The sequence below is a fragment of the Maniola jurtina genome, chromosome 21 (genome assembly GCF_905333055.1).
Source record: "Maniola jurtina chromosome 21, ilManJurt1.1, whole genome shotgun sequence".
Classification (NCBI taxonomy): domain Eukaryota; kingdom Metazoa; phylum Arthropoda; class Insecta; order Lepidoptera; family Nymphalidae; genus Maniola; species Maniola jurtina.
In genome coordinates, this window is record NC_060049.1 from 3,409,520 (window position 1) to 3,421,352 (window position 11,833).

Consider the following 11,833-nt stretch of genomic DNA (forward strand, 5'->3'; position numbering starts at 1 on the left):
AGTCGCAGCCAGTCCGTCAAACAGTCGTAGTCGTCCGTCCGACAAGCGGAGTCAGCCCGTTATACAGTCGCAACTCGCAGTCAGCTGGTTAGACAGTTGCAGTTAGCCAACAGCCGCTTCAAAAGTCGCAGTCTGTCGGTCAGACAGTCGCAGTCAGCCGGTTAGACAGTTGCAGTTAGCCAACAGCCGGTTCAAAAGTCGCAGTCTGTCGGTCAGACAGTCGCAGTCAGCCGGTTAGACAGTTGCAGTTAGCCAACAGCCGGTTCAAAAGTCGCAGTCTGTCGGTCAGACAGTCGCAGTCAGCCGGTCCGTCAGTTGCAGTCAGCCGGTCAGAAGGTCGCAGTCAGTCAGTTAGACAGTTGCAGTCATGTCGTGGACGTAGAATCAGGTATAATACCTATTGTAACACAAAATATGGAAAGTTAATAGAAGAATCTTTGGAATGGATGAAAAAACTTAAATCATTGCTTGGGATTAAAATGTACTAAAATATCACCGTAAGATATCATCCTATGAATACCATCCTTACTTTGTGCTATTATTTTATTACGGCATTCCGAACCACTGGTAAATGCATAGATATGTAAATGGTACATAATTTGACGATTCAAAAGCACTTATAAAACTCTATTCTATTCCATTCTTTTCTATTATTGCCTTTTACTAATATTTTGCCTATAAATACAAAAACATAAACAAAATACTCACCAATAGAAATATCCGAGTATAAACAACAATTTGATAAACAATAAAATATTTTATCACAAACTCTTGTAAACAAACAAACGCGCTGAATCAGCGTGAAAACGCGACTGTCATGACTAAAGTAACGGCGTGTGAGCGAGAGGGGTGACAAATCAATATATTGATTGACAGATGTGCGAAAAAGAGGGGAGATTTTGATCAATAGCATAGGCGAGGAAACTGTCAAAATTATAAATAGCTCGCACATTAGATGAAATCCGCAAGAGCCGGTGCGTTCGACCGTATCGCCTTTTTCAGTAATAACTGAAAATTTTACCAAACTGTGTGAGTGAGAGGAACAATATATCAATTGACTCTATTTGAGAAGGAGGGGACGAAGTCCTTTACCATCGCATTTACTCTAGAAACAAAATGCGAGAACTGTAAGAATTTCACTTATTTTTAAGTTCAGTAGGTACCTATTGCAAATGACGTTAACTGCACAATTCGACCGCATCTTACACACTGCATAAATGCACCTACTGCTCACGGTACCTGTGTTTCTTTAATGCTACATCAGATATATAGTGAAAACACTATCTACTGTAAATTTTCATGTGTGAATTTTTCAATAGTGAAAAATGTGTTACAGCCTTTAATAGTACGACTTTACTGTGCGATCAGTTTTACAACGAGATTTTTACTTAGGAATTAACTGCGCATGCGTATAGTCCTAACGCATGCGCAGTGAAGGACGTACCAGGCCCATATGCACAGGCCATACATACACTTTCCGAGTATCTATGGGAAAGTTAACTATTGGAGATTGGTAAAGGTTAGTTCAAGGTTACATTGTCAATCTCTCCCATAGGATCGATTTCAGGCAGCTATCTTTTCCTATCTTTTCAAAAAGTCGTCATAGCTCAGTGGTTACGACATCTTCTTCCTGTTCGGGAGGTCGGAGGCTCGATCCCGGGTACGCACCATTAACTTATCGATGCTATGTGCGTTACAAGCAATTAAATATCACTTTATTTAACGTCAAAGGAAAAACATGAAGAAATCCGCATGTCGTCCGCATGTACTTCTCTCCACAATGTATTTTCAAACGTGTGCGGAGTCTACTAATCCGCACTTGGCCAGCGCGCGACCTGGTGGGTTAATAGCCACCATAAGTTATCTTTTTCCCGGAGAAATATAAAGATAGTCCCGTAGATTTTTAAGATCTAAATTCAAGCAGACGAATCATTATCAACCCATCGCAGCAACTCCTGAGCACGGGTCTCCTCTCAGAATGAGAAAGGTTTAGGCCATAGTCCGCCACGCTGGTCCCGACGTACATATAATGTAGAATACTCTTTTACAAGGGAATCAAAGTCATAGAGGACCTAAATCCACGCAGAGGCGTGAAAAAAAGGAAAAGTATGTAAGTAAATAATGACATCCTCAAAATCACAATAAGTGCAAGAAGTCCAGTGCATTTACGTCATTAATGTAAATGACCGTTTATCAAGTCGTCATAACACAACAGAATATCGCATCTGTGTCTGTCTGTTGATAATAATTTATTTTGTAACCTCCTTTATTTAGATTCCACTTCCTGGGGACTTCCTTGGTCGATTTTGTTCTTCAGAATGTCATATCGATAGATTGATACTGGATTAAATGGCATCTGCATCGTTGATTGAGGTACCTAGGGTAGGTACGTCTTTACGTACCTAGGGTAGGTTTTTTAGTCAATGGACTGTTTTCTGTACTAATCCAAAACCATAACTACTTCCATTCATCTGTCCGGCTATCATATAACGGCATTCCGAACTAGTGGTAAATTATTTTGACGATTCAAAAGCACTTGTAAAAGTTTATTTGAAAAAAAAAGATATTCTATTCTATTATATGCTACTCTATCTATACTTACTTATAATGTTAATGCGAGTGTACGTTTGTCTGTCTGCATGTTAGCTTTAACGGCCGGATTATGACCAAAGCTACAGAGATAGATTAATCCCGGGGAAGGACAAAGGCTACTATTTATCCCGGAAAATCAAAGATAAGACGGATGAAGTCGCGGGCATCATCTAGTTTCAAATAAAGAGGTTGTTCAGAGTATCATCACCTTGTCTAATAATAACCCCCGACCCAAAAAGGGGGGGGGGTGTTATAAGTTTGACGTTTGTATCTGTGTATATATGTGTATCTGTCTGTGGCATTGTAGCTCCTAAACTAATGAACTGATTTTAATTTAGTTTGTTTTTGTTTGAAAGGTGGCTTGATCGAGAGTGTTCGTAGCTATAATCCAAGAAAACCGGTTCAGTCGTTTAAAAGTCATCAGCTCTTTTCTAGTTCAATCTATTCTTCACCTGTCGGGGGTGTTATAAATTTATAATTTACACTTGTAATTATTTGAAGTAGGTACTTCATTCTTTAATTAAATGAATGATTAATATGATATAGTGCGTGCTGTATAATTTATGGGCAAGTCAATGCGAAATGAACTTAATTCAATGTAAATGATAAAGGAGGCCGTAAGGGTCAAAGGCCGGCCTATAAATGCAGATAAGGAAGGTCCTGAAAACTGACAGATAGTATTTATATTCATCGTTTATACTGTAGTCTCGGTGATTGCCTAATGCCTAGTGGTTTAGACGTTGATCTCCTATTTTGGGAGGTTTGGGGTTCGATTCCGGGCACGCTCCTCTTACTTCTAGGAGTTAACTATGTGCGTTAAGCTATAATAATTAATTGCTTCTTGCTATTACGATGAAGCGAAAACGTGAGGAAATCTGAAAGTACCTGAAAGTAGGTAGGTACATACTTCACAATGTTTGAAATTAGGTTTTAAAATCCCATGGGAACTCTGTGATTTTCTCTAGGACTTTAACTATATGGCCATTGGCCATGCAAAAAATTACGCAGATCGCTCTCCCGCTGATACTCAATCATCTCTTAAATAACCTCTCAATTTGGCTGATACACACAAGTGAGTGAGATAAATCAGTAGAATATAAGTGAGAGTGACGATATATTAATACCGCGTCACGGTGTTGATTCATCACTTCGCATCACGACACGTCACGTCACGTCACGGGAAAAGCGAATGAAAGAGAAAGCGAAAAGCCATATTATTCGATTAATTTTTGATATAGTTTGACTGGTCCACACGAGTGAGTGAGATAAATCCGTAACAATACAGAGAGAGTGATGTTAATAACGCGTCACGGTATAATATAACTCATTAAGTACTTCGCGTCACGTTACGTCACGTCACGTCACTTCACGGGAAAATCAGATGAAAGCGAAAACGAAAAGACCATTCGATTACTATAGCAATATATAGATTCATGATAATTGTGGTTGCATCACAAAAAAAAATGTGTCCATGAAAAAATAATTAGTTTTTTGAATAAAGTAAGATAACTATACCAAGTGGGGTTTCAAACCCCCAGGTAAAGTTCTTGCTTTACCTGTTTCTAAAACAGATTTTTATTTATTTTTATGCATAAAATGACGGAATAGATACTCGAGTACGGAACCCTCGGTGCGCGAGTCTGACTCGCATTTGGCCGGTTTTTTTTTGTTTTTGCAATAATCATGTTCAAGCATAGTATCGGTCATTGTTCAAAGGCAAATCAGTAATAATAATCGCTCAATATCGATTTACAGTAACCGCTGCTTATCGCCAAGGTTAGATGCACATTGCAGCGACCTTGCCTATTATTGCAATACCTATTCTTGTGTATGACTTGCACGCGTTACCTACTTGTGTAATGTAAACTATTTAAGAGGGCTCTCTCCGTCACTCGTTTCATACAATCGTAGTTCCAATTTCATTTGAATATTAAGCAACCTAAGTCCATGAAATTTTGCAGACATATTCTAGAAACTAATTTCTATGTCTGGGGTTTTCCAGATTTCTGTTAAAATATTCGGTTTCAAAGTTACGCGGTCTTAAAATTTTCATACAAATCTTGGAGCCCCTGTAATTTTAAAACTACATATTTTTAGAAAAATCTAAAACACCACAGACACAGATATTAGTTTCTAGAATATGTCTGCAAAATTTCATGGACTTTGGTTGCTTAATATTCAAATGAAATTGGAACTACGATTGTATGGAGTGGAAACGAGTGACGGAGAGAGCCCTGTTAATGTACAGTTCAAAAGGAGAAACTGATTGACTGATACCTATATCAATAGGTTTTCTCTTTCAGAATTTCAAGCCGAGCTCACTTACTAATTCATAAAGTTTGTCTGTGTGCCTGTCTATCTATCTGCTAGCTTTTAACGCCCATCCGTTCACGTGCACGCAATTGGTGTGAATTGCGTACACGTGACACGTGCGTAGTGACGTGCGTAAACCCCTAACACACCGGGTTACGCATACGTCCACGCTTTACGCAAGCGGTGTGCCATGATTTATACAGTTCCATATATTACAACGCAATGGTACGCGCTACGTCTACGCTTACGCAAAGCTTACGCAGCCTGTGTGAACGATCTACAATTTTACGGGTGCAGAGATAGCTTGCATCCCTAAGACGGATAGAGGCTACTTTTTATCCCAAAAAATCAAGGAGTTACCATGGATGGGACTTTTAAAAAACTGAAACTTATTTTGCAATCATGCCACAACGGAGCGACGGATTAAGACGTGGTTTTTTGCATGGTTAACGTCGATGTGATTTTAAGACCAACAGTGACATAGACTACTTTTTATCCTGGAAAAATAAAGAGTTCTCAGTAGAGTCAGCGATAAAGCTGGTTTGCACCCGTCCATAGTCGCTTACACTGGCGCGCAGGTGCAAACCTAGATTAGTCACTGCCCAGTACTAAGAAATTTATCGCAGAGAGCATAATTGATTAGGTTCTATAATGCTAACTTAGTAGCAGGCAGCCTGTAAATAGGTCATCGACCACAAATAAAATCACACATTTGTCTTGGGCCATCTTGGCCTAAGCCAAATCTCGCACAAGAAGACATTAGACACCCGAACCACTTAGTTCCATATCAAAAAACCTGTATCCATTATGATAAAACGCGTAAATGGTACACTAATCGCTTGACTCGTTTTCAAAATGGGTTCACGCATTCCATTGTTACGTTTTTGTCCATTTCATTCGTTGGACACTTTCGATTTCTGTACACTATAAGAGAAAGAAAATCACTATTCACTACTCATACCTGTACTCATAAGCTGTGATAGCCTAGTGGTTAGAACGTCCGCCTCCTAATCGGAGGTCGGGGGTTTGATTCCGGGCACGCACCACTAACTTTTCAGTTATGTACGTTTTAAGCAATTAAATATCACTTGCCTTAACGGTGAAGGAAAACATCGTGAGGAAACCTGCATGCCTAAGAGTTCTCCATGTTCTCAAAGATGTGTGAAGTCTGCCAATCCGCATTGGGCCAGTGTGGCAGACTATGGCCTGAACCCTTCTCATTCTGAGAGGAGACCCGTACTCAGTAGTGGGGCGGAAATGGGTTGATCATGATGATGATGATGACTACTCATACCTAATATTGTTAATTGTGAAAGTGTGTTTGTTTTTCAATCACGCCGCAGTGGAGCACCATGGATTTTATGGGGAGTGACTCAAGCTACTTTTCATTCAGGAAAATCAAAAAGTTCTAAAGGGATTTAAATAAATAAATAGATCTAGTATCGACTATTATTCACAAATTAGTCGATACTGGAGCTAATTTCTTAAACTATAGTATCGACTAATTATTAGTGACTATAACTCACAAATTAGTCGATACTAGAGCTAATTTCTTAAACTGGACCCTTTCAAATAAAGATTTTTATATAAACCTGTGAGGATGATACTACCATTGGCGCAATTAAAGTGACATAAGCCTACTTTGTGGTATTAGTTTACAAATTGCGAAAAACCAAATTAAATTTGAATTTTTCGGGCAGACCCGTCTCATGCCCCTTAAGAGACCTTTGTCCAGCTATGAAAGTCTACTGGTTAAATCCGACTTCGATGATTCTAAAAACTTTAATTAAGTGTTTTAACTTTGATAAACGCACATGAATAAGCTTACTACTTATATTGAATGGCCAATAAAAATTTAAAAGCTCATTGTAGGTCTAATCCTACACATTTTCATAGAGATCTAAACACAAAACTATTTGTATTCAATTGCTTATCTTATTATGATGCCATAACTATAATGTATTCTTGAATAGGTTAAACATGTATTGGGATTCGACAAATATTTTGGGAATTCTTACAAAGTAACATAATTTTATAGTCAAATAAAAGTTATTTTATATTAATTTTCCGAGATTTTCTGAATACAACTATAATTACTGGCATTCTGTTTCCTTTAAAATCAAGCAGGTAGGTATACCTAGCTAAAGTATTATTTGTTAAAGTCTTCTTTGAAATAATAAAAAATAAATACTTATTCTAATAAATCCTAAATACTTAGTAATAACATAATTTTTAACGAAGCATGGTTACCCTAACAAAGAATTTTTCGAAGAATGGGCTATTGAAATTTCAATGATGCAATCGAAAACCAAAACAAGACGACATATCGACAGATTAGGCTTCATGTCACAATGGACGATTAAAATTAAACTTGGATTATATGCCTGATTACGACATTATATGGATTTTTATTATGCTATGAAATTTCTCTCTAATAATAGGTGGCATTTACGTACACATATAGATTTAATTATTTATTTATATTATTATACGATATTTTTCATTCAAATGAGAACCAAACTACGTTTGTATGGAGCTAGTGACGGAGAGACTACCCGGTAAACACGGAAACGATGCCGCAACACCGCCCATTCCTTCTGACCAGGTTTTACGAGTATATCAATTTGCATTTTTTCATGCCCATTGGGAATGTTTACCTGTTTAGATAACTTAGATTTACTATACCCACAACCCATCTATCCCTAGTAATAGTTGTAGTCGAAAAGTATAATATAATATTATGTAGTTTCGAAAACAAAACACGATGGCGATTTTCTTTACAATAGTTGGTTCCCCAGCCAAAACTTTGTAAAATAAAGTACAATATCAGGTACAGAATTTTCTTTTTTAACGATTAAAAGAACTCAACAAGGTTGTTCAGCGAGGTATAACTTTTTGGTTATTTGAAAATAAAATGAAAAATAGATCAAAATTATTCAACATCTACCGAGATCAAGATTCTACTATTGGATCGGAAAGAAGATTCTACTGCGAAGAGCTGGAAAACAACTCTGAGAGAGCTGGGAAACATGAAAACTGTGGAATCAACTCCCATCGGCCGTGTTCCCACTAGATTACAAATGTTCATGGGCGGCGGTGATGACTTAGCATCAAGTGACTCGTCTGCTCGTTTGCTCGCTATTTTTCATTTTACAAAAACTATACTAGTTTTCGAGGAAAGCAAACTCGTGCTAGTGGTTACCTGAGTTACAGGAAGCCGGTTAAATGATACACTACAGAGAGTTAACGTGCATTCGTAAACAAAGGAATCACTGAACCGATTTGTATGAGATTCATTGTTGACGCTTATTGTTTTAGAATTACCATAATACCGTATCCCGTGTCGCCACGACACCGTAACGTTATCGTACCGTAGCCTATTGTTTTTGTGTAAATCTGTTTTAATGTGTGAAATTTAAAACTGAAAATATCCCAAGTTTACACCTTTTTAGAGTTCCGTACCTCAAAAGGAAAAACGGACCCTTATATATTAAGGATCACTCGGTTGTCTGTCCGTCTGTATGTCTGTACGTTAGTCGTGTCTGTCAAGAAAACCTATAGGGTACTTCCCGTTGACCTAGAATCATGAAAATTGGCAGGTGGGCAGGTCTTATAGCACAAGTAAAGGAAAAAATCTCAAAATCGTGAATTTGTGGTTACATCACAAAAAAATATTAAAACGTGTTCATGAACAAATAATTACTTTTCTAATTTTCAATACTAAATGGGGTATCATATGAAAAAACCTTAGTACATTCTTAAAACTCATGCTGGTTTTATGGTCATGCTCATTTTATGCTCATGCTGGTCACAACTTTTATGCTGGGTTTTTATTCTTAGTTTTTAGTTCATAGCATCAGAAAAATACCCGAGTACGGAACTCTCGGTGCGCGAGTCCGACTCGCATTTGGCCGGTTTTTTAATCATCATCATCATCATAAGCGACCGATAGACGTCCACTGCTGGACACAGGGCTCTTGTAGGGACTTCCACACGCCGTCTTGCGCCGCCTGAATCCAGCGGCTCCCTGCGACTCGTTTGATGTCGTCTGTCCACCTAGTTGGGGGTCTCCTTGATCTATGTCAGTTACGTTTCCATTTTAGACTACACCATCATTCATCACTTACCACCAGGTGAGATTGCAGTCAAGGGCTAACTTGTATCGCAATAAAATAAAACCAAAAGAGTACAGCTTTGCTTCTGTATGGGTGTCCCACGACATCTCACAGCTTTTTTAAATTAATTTACTTACCTGTTCAAATTTACCATTATCATGCATCACTATATAAAATTTTGAACCCCGTTCAAACAAGATTTAATTACGGTACTAAGAAAACGCATCGCGTTATGTTGCGCAAGCGCATCTCAGTAAAGCTCTAAGCTGAACAAGGCTGTTGACCCCACCCTGCCTTGCCAGATGTCACATTTCCGGTTTCTCGCATTATAATAAACCTATGATGGAAAAGGTTCGGGTGAAAAGACCCGACGAAAACAACTATTTTTTTGTTCATATACAAGTTAGCCCTTGACTGCAATCTCACCTAGTGGTAAGTGATGATGCAGTCTATGATGGAAGCGGGCTAACCTGGAAGGGGTATGGTAGTTTTTATAAACCCACACTCCTTTGGATTCTTCACGGTATCATACCGAAATGCTAAATCGCTTGCAGCACGGCTTTGCCGGTATGTAGGTATGTGTGTATGTGTGTGTGTGTGTTTGTTACTCCTTCACACAAAAACTACTGGACGGATTTGCCTGAAATTTAGAATGGATAATAGATTATACCCTGGATTAGCACATAGGCTACTTGTTATCCCGGAAAATCATAGAGTTCCCACGGGATTTTTTAAAAACTTACATCCACGCGAACGAAGTCGCGGGCATCAGCTAGTAATATAATAAAAATAATACAATAACTCCTACAATGTCCATGCCCTTGACCGTGGATAGCGAGCTGGCTTTCCCATCATCTTCCTATTAAGGGAATGGGTCAAGGCGGCCGTATCCTACACCCCATGTCTAATGGGATTGTATCCCATAACCTCTTGACACCATAAAGTATGTCTATTTATAGTTAAAGTGTTTCTATGCTCGCATTACCTACTTATTTTACAGAATAGGGTTCCGTATTTCCTATTACTAAGACACCGTCTGTCTATCCGTCCGTCTGTCTGTCAGCGGGCTGTATCTCGTTAAACGTAATAGGTAGATGTCAACGTAATGGACTATGACCAAAGACTTCTCATTCTATGGGGAGGCCCGTGCTTGGTAGTGGCCCGGCGATGGGTTGGTGATGATGATGAAGTAATTACGTTGTAACATGGTCCTAGTAAAAATTGTACAAGTGTAAATTAAAAATTTATTACACCCCCGACAAGTGAAGGTTACAGTAACTAGAAAAGAGCTGATAACTTTTAAACGGCTGAACCGATTTTCTTGGATTATAGCTAAGAACACTCTCGATCAAGCCACCTTTCAAACAAAAAAAAACTAAATTAAAATCGGTTCCATAGTTTAGGAGCTACGATGCCACAGACAGATACACAGATACACACGTCAAACTTATAACACCCCTCTTTTTGGGTCGGGGGGTTAAAAATAGGTATTTACCTCGGAAAATATCTACATAAATGTGAAAATTGAATTGAAAAATAATGATATCTCGAAGTACCTAATAAGTAAGTATTTAATGCTTAATATTCTTAGTGTGCCTTGGTCATGCAACTATGTAGTTTTGAAACCAATTACCTATCTAACGACAAACTATTTAATCACGTACGTACCTACTTAACACAAACAATAGCTAGAACAATAATAATATTGTATCTATTTTAACGTTTATACTATCTTGAATGATTTCCATTATAAGTATAAATTGTTACTATGTTAATATAAATTGTAAATACATGAGTATAACCGTAACAACTATCGATATTACACCAGGAGAAACTAACTTACTGACATATTATGACAAACTGCTGGGTCTAAGAATCTTGAGAATTTACATATAGGTTCTATGTATTGGTAGAGCCCTAGTAAGAAAAGTATAAAAATAGGTTTCAACGGAATCTCTAAGAACCTAAGCCTATGCTTGCAAAGTCTAAGTAAAAAACAAGTTATCGCATACTAAATAAAAACACTTACTTAAAAAAGTTGTATAACTTACCAAAAAAAAGGTTATACGCACTGCTTGCTGAAAATATGCTGATTAAATTGAATTTCACGAATTTCCGAACGTAAATTCGAAATTCGAACGCGGAAGGGCGGGAAAATCTGACATACGCCCATACGCGCGCAGCGTTCGCGCCTCAACTGACAGATGTATGGAACACAGCAGCTGACTCTGATGTATATTCCTTTCATTACATGCAAATATCACTCTAATTAATATGCTATTACAGTTTAATTTTCAGTGCCGATTTTAAGATAATATTTGTTGTTGGAGTTTAAACTTTATTTCTTTGCAATAAAAGCGATTTGCTTAAATCGCAAGGCTGTATTTTTCAGTTGTTGATATTGGATTTTAAGCTTTATATGTGTGGCATAGAGGCGATTTATTTATTACATAAAAGGCTTTAGATTAAGAGTTTAGTAATAACACAAGTGTAAATTAAAAATTTATAACACCCCCGACAAGTGAAGGTTACAGTAATAACTAGAAAAGAGCTGATAACTTTCAAACGGCTGAACCAATTTTCTTGAATTATAGCTAAGAACACTCTCGATCAAGCCACCTTTCAAACAAAAAAAAAACTAAATTAAAATCGGTCCATTAGTTTAGGAGCTACGATGCCACAGACAGATACACAGATACACAGATACACACGTCAAACTTATAACACCACTCTTTTTTGGTCGGGGGTTAAAAAGAGATTTACCTGAAGGATGAAGCGGACATTGGGAAAATTTTCATGTACGGTGATTCCAT

General features: G+C 37.8%; 1 protein-coding gene across 2 annotated transcripts in view; it reads right to left on the reverse strand.

The window, feature by feature from the left end:
* The window catches only part of LOC123876195, a 36,849-nt gene extending 25,643 nt beyond the window's left edge, over positions 1-11,206 (reverse strand). Inside the window, exon 1 of one of the 2 annotated variants that reach the window (XM_045922376.1) lies at positions 11,072-11,206. The gene's annotated coding sequence lies outside the window, so the exon portion shown is untranslated. Of the gene's footprint in view, positions 1-708; positions 819-11,071 lie in introns of those variants that run through there. The other variant, XM_045922375.1, reaches the window with a different exon arrangement.
* Between the last annotated feature and the right edge of the window lie 627 nt (positions 11,207-11,833).